Source organism: Piliocolobus tephrosceles, chromosome 7, assembly GCF_002776525.5.
Source record: "Piliocolobus tephrosceles isolate RC106 chromosome 7, ASM277652v3, whole genome shotgun sequence".
NCBI classification, from domain to species: domain Eukaryota; kingdom Metazoa; phylum Chordata; class Mammalia; order Primates; family Cercopithecidae; genus Piliocolobus; species Piliocolobus tephrosceles.
In genome coordinates, this window is record NC_045440.1 from 68,807,326 (window position 1) to 68,813,309 (window position 5,984).

Sequence of the window (5,984 nt, forward strand, 5' to 3'; positions counted from 1 at the left end):
CCTGCTTAGAAGAAAGCGTGCCCCATGGTGCCAGTGTGTGTCCAGTGTATACCTGGTAAAGACCTGCCCATTGTGGGTATGACTGCGATGAGACGACAGATGTCATAAAACATGACGGTATAATGTACCATGGTTCCTTCAATCTGTTCAAACTAAGGAACTGCCTGGAATATGGCTTTCTATGTACCTATCATTTGGAGATCGTGCTCAGGCAGATGTAAATGTCCACCATCTGGTGGTTACATTGCCAATGTGAATTAATAAGCTGACATTCTAGTTTCTATACGTCCATCTATGTGAGTCTGCGAAACTGAGGACGAGATCTTGTGCTGTTGGGGAATTAATTAGAATTGACTGCCATTTGGAAGCAGCCAGTCAACTAGCCAGCCTTCTGAGAAAGAACTATCTCCACTGCAAGCCATATTGCTATTCCTATGAAGAAATTGGTGGAAGCTATCTTTTGCTGCTCTTAATAATAAGATATATGTTAACATTTGTAATAGAAAGAGATTACTCTTTGTCCTTTCATTGCTTTCCAGGTGGGGAATTCTACACAGCCATAAACCCAAGGCATTGCTGTTTCATGGCTATGTCTACCTAAATGTTGGACCAGGTGCCTTGACGACCTAGATGTAAGAAGCAGTGACCAGCGTCACACAGTTCAATAGGTATGCAAGGTCATGCATAAACAATAGGACGCATTTCTGGCACTAAGGGAGCCCACAATGTAGTTGTGTTGCTACAAATATTGTAGTGTTATGCTCAGTAGGAATTAAAATCTTTAATAGTTAATGTTTCTTTCAAATTACTTGCAACAATTTCCCCAAATTGTGACCAATTTTGTCCTGGTAGAGTTTCTGGCACACGGGAGGCATTTGACTGCTTTGGGAAAACTGTAGCATGGTGCTTGCTGCTTTATTTCTCCAAGCCCTGTACTTACCCACTGTCCTATGTGTGCCAAAAGAATGTTCCTGATGGGAATGGCTTTCATGTGTACAAATGTGGTTTCAACACCAAGTCTTCCGTGTTCATTTAATTTTTTCCCGGTTGCAAGGCACGGAGATGTGCACATGCTACCTCGGTGAGAGCAGTTTTTATCAGGATACATAGAGAAACACAATTTCACAGAGAGGGACTAAGGAGGTAAAATGTCATTCATGGCTGTTCAGAGTGCGGCAGTAGCTGCATCAGCATCGGGCATCCACAGCTCCCTACTCTCTTTTCTGCTTACAAAATTATTTGGAGCCTCAGCTTCCATGGCAGTGCTTCATGCCAAGCTACAGCTTCTCTGCCACTTCCCACTGCCTTCTTCACGACTATTCTTTACATCACGGCTTGTGCCTACTCCTGGGTGCTTCTGCTACCCGGCTTCTGCCACCATTGAGATTTCTCTAGAGAGAATATTTAATTGCATGGGGTTGACACTCTCAGTGCAGAGTGCCTCTGAGAGATTCTCAGGCTATACTACCTCATAGGCTTCTGACCACAAAAAAGTCTCTGACTCAGACTCCAGGCCCTGAACCCATTTGCTTGGGATCAAGATAATGGGGTCATATAACACAAAATATGAAACTCATTGGCAAGGAAATACTGCTGGCTGCTTGAAGGCTGGTGGCAGTGGGTGAGGGAGGCACATATCACTTGGAGCCTGATCACTGCAGTCAACAAACTTCAGTGTTGCCCCAAGACCAAAGCTTGACCATATCCGATTCCATTCCAGAAGGCAGTATATAGCCGAGGACATGCACATTTAGGCATTATTATTGAGAGACTGTGTCCTTAATTATAGTCTGCATGCTGATAATATATTGCACCATATGCTTCAAAGCCAGAACTAAAGTTGGCGGTTCCCACTTTCATTCAGATGTGGTTCACACTTAATGTTTACCATGGGACCTGCTGCCTGGTGTGTAGGTGGTGGTGGCTCCCTCAAAACCTCTGGATTGTACAAAGAGTTTCGTTTGTCTCTGTAATTACCTATTTTGGGCCCTACAGAGGAACTGAAAAACAGAAAAAAAAAAAATTGTTCAGCTGTGAAGTTCATATGCGATGATTTTCTTGTAAGAGTTTCAGTGAAGGTAACAATAATGACAATATAAACAATATTTTAGGCTTTTAGAATATGTGGAATCCTTTTGTGTAAGTGTTGGTTTCCTGTTTACAGCTTTTCTATCACCTTTCAGGGAAGTCTCTTTGGGGTTTGAATCCTGCAGGAATTGTCTGCTGCACTGAGGAGTGACCAGCCCCCTCCCAGTCTTTGCATTCAAGACTCACCTTTGGCAGCACACTGTACAAAATCTCATGACATTGTGGCCTGGAAATGAGACAAAAGGTACATTTCTATCCTCACTAGATAGAGTGGGACTGTTGCTCAGGGCCTACAGGAGGATCAGCATTTCATATAGGGTTGGTGACAAGATGGAACTGTACACGTTTCAGGTTCCTCTAACCTTATCCAGTTTGCATCAAACCAGCTCAGAGCTCTGATGAACACAAGGCTGCTAAGAGACACCTTAATTCATTTGGATGAAATTGAGGTGTTACTGCACACAGTCTTTCAAAAGTGATCTCCAGAAAACATCTGTGTTTGGGGTTGTAGCCAACTCTTAGAGATCAAAGCCAGGATATTATATATTATGGCTGGTGGGAAAAGGGGTGATGTGGCTTAGTTTTAGTTCTTGACATCTCCAAGCCTTAAGAAAATGTATGTTATTGGTGAGCATGATTATTATTCTCTGTTCTCCCAAGGGCTTGGTCATGCCTGATTCCAGAAAAGCCTCCCTCTTCAACTTTTTTTTTTTTTTTTTTTTTTTTGAGACAAGGTCTCACTTTGTCACCAAGGCTGGAGTGCAGTGGTGCGATCACGGTTCACTGCAGCCTCAACCTCCCTAAGCTCAGGTGATCCTCCCACTTCAGCTTTCTGAGTAGCTGGGACTACAGGCACATGCCACCACACTCAGCTAATTTTTAACTTTTTTGTAGAGATGGAGTCTCACCATGTTGCCCAGCCTGGTCTCTAACTCCTGATCTCAAGTGATCTGACCACCTCAGCCTCTTAAATTGCTGGGATTACAGGCGTGAGCTACCAACGTGGCCCATCTTTCTCCCCTTCTTCCCTCAGGCCTACCAGTACTAATGGTTTCCAGTCATAGATAGCCCTTGAGTGTGCTTCAATACCCCTGGTGATTCCCTTAACCCTATCTACACCAATTCCTTCACCAAAACGATCTCCTTCAAAACCCCAGCTGATGATGCCATCTGTTTTATTTCAGGACTTCAAGGCATCTAGTTGTAGACCTCTTCATAGACAGATAGTTGGGTTTCCAAGCTAGATAACTGCCTTTCCATTTCTGAGATTTATCAATATGGCAGCTTCTATGGACTGAATGTTTGTGTCCCCCCAAGTTTATATGTTGCTAATCCCCAGTGTTTCACAGTGTTTCACAGCTAATCCCCAGTGTTTCACAGTCCTATTAGGAGGTGAGGCCTTTAGGAGGTGACAGGGATTAAAGGGATGAATGGGATTGGTGCCCTGATAAAACAGGCCCTAGAGAGCTTCTTTGCCCCTTCTACCATGTGAGGATACACCAAGAAGGTGCCATATATGAACCAGAAATCAGGTCTTCACCAGATACTGAATGTGGTGGCACTTTGATTTTGGACTTACTAGCCTCAAGAACTCTAACAGAGTAAATGTGTGTTGTCTAAGCTACCAAGTATGTAGTAATTAGTTATAACATCATAGGAAACCAATATAGAATTCTTGGATAACTTCTGACAGGGCAATGTTGGGAGGCAGGTAGCATTAAAGAGAGATGATTATTATTTGCGGACAGGGTCTCACTCTGTCACCCAGGTTGGAATGAGATGGCACCATTACAGCTCACTGTAACCTCAAATTCCTGGGCTCAAGCACTCTTCCTGCCTCAGCCTCCCAAGTAGCTAAGACTACAAGTGAGTGCCACCATGCCTGGCTACATTTTTAATTTTTGGTAGCGATGGGATCTTGCTATGTTGTCCAGGCTGGTCTCAAACTCCTGGCCTCAAAAAATCCTTCCACCTTGGCCTTCCAAAATGTTGGGATTATGGGTGTGAGCTACTGCGCCTGGCCTGGAGATGCTATTTTAACTCTCCCTAAACACTGCTGATGAATGAATTCCCCCTAAAAACACACCATTGATCATAATCTTAACCCTGCTCAAAATCCTCTGCAGATTTTTTTTGATTACTTAAAAAAGGCCTAATTAGCTTCCTCCAAATTCTGGCCACACCTCCCTTTCAGCCCTATCACATGCTGTTGTTCCTTTTACACCAAACCAGACACAGCTCTTCCTTGTGCCTCCCATGTACAAGCTCACCCCTGGACCTTCAGTCACCTCCCTCCTTCAGCGTTGTACCCTCTCTGTCAATGCTCCAGGCGTCTTGTGTCCACTATGGCTTAACCTAATGCTACCTCCTCAAGAACCCTTTTTTTGATTCCATCAGCAAAAGTTATTTTCTCTTCACTCTGAATGCCCAAAGTGCTTCATGGTTTCTCTCTCCTGACCCCTATTCTATTACACCTCTCCTTATTGTTGTATGTCATAGTGAAATGCATACAATCTGGAGCCAGATCTCCTGAATTTGAACTCTTACATGAATATTTGTGAGCAATCTTGGGAAAGTTACATAATTTGTCTGGCTTTGTTTTCTTCATTTGAAAAAACAAATGGAGACTACAATAATAACTAACTATTCTGTTGATTTCATGAACTAGATACTAGTTGGATTCATCCTCAAACAGCTGTCCTTATCCTTACTACCATTGTCTTATCTTACCTGGCCTTTTACAAGAACATTCCAATGCCTCTGTCTTCCTTACAGCTACAAGAATGATTGCCTATGATCATCATGCTTAAACCCTGTTCAACTCTGCCTAAAAGTCCTTGAACAGCTCCCTGTATTAGTCTGTTCTCATGCTGCTAACAAGATATATCCGAGACTGGGTAAATTATAAAGGAAAGATGTTTAATTGAATCACAGTTCTGCAGGGCTGGGAGGCCTCAGGAAACTTACAGTTATGGCAGAAAGGGAAGCAAACGCATCCTTTATCACATGGCTGCAGCAAGGAAAAGAATGAGTGTCCAGTGAAGGCAGAAGCCCCTTATAAAACCATCAGATCTCATGAGCACTAACTCACTATCACGAGAACAGGATGGGGAAAACCATGCCCATGATTCAATTACCCCCACCTGGTCCCTCCCACTACAGGTGTGGATTATGGGAACTACAATTCAAGATGAGATTTGGGTGGGAGCACAGCCAAACCATATCACTCCTTATTGCTTACAGGTTGAGGTGACATTGAACATGCTATTTGCTTTTGGTTTGGTTCATTCAGCTTCATTCTTTTTGCTCCCTGTCTTACTTTACGGTTCAACATGCAAGCAGCCTTCAGTTCCTTCACACACATCATACAATTTCTTGTGTCTGTGCCTTTATTAACACTGACCCTTCTGCCTGAGACAGCTATTTCTTTTTTTCTCTTTCTTTTATTTCTTTTTTTGCTCTTTTGACCCTGTCAAGTAACTTTATTCACACAAACATCCCTTAATTTACAAAACCTCAGACATTCATACACATTAGGGGTGATCCACAGTGTTCAAGGAATCATACACATTAGGGGTAATCCACAGTGTTCAAGGAGTTTACATATAATGTATTGTACCAACCCAAGCAAACCAAGTAGAAAAAATATTCATATAAAGTTGTTCACATGTAGGTCCTAGATAACCAGCTTCTGTGCAATAAAAGAAAATAAAAAATAGATTTATTAACTAGTATTCGAAATTAACTTTCTGCCTGGCTTAAAACCTCCCTCACACTCAAGTCTGTCCAGTGAATGGCTGAGAAGTCATCAAAATATACTTCCCTGCTGTAATGAAAAGAAGCCCCTGGGCACAAAAGATTTCTTTAAATGCCCCTGAATAGGCTCCCTTTCTTCT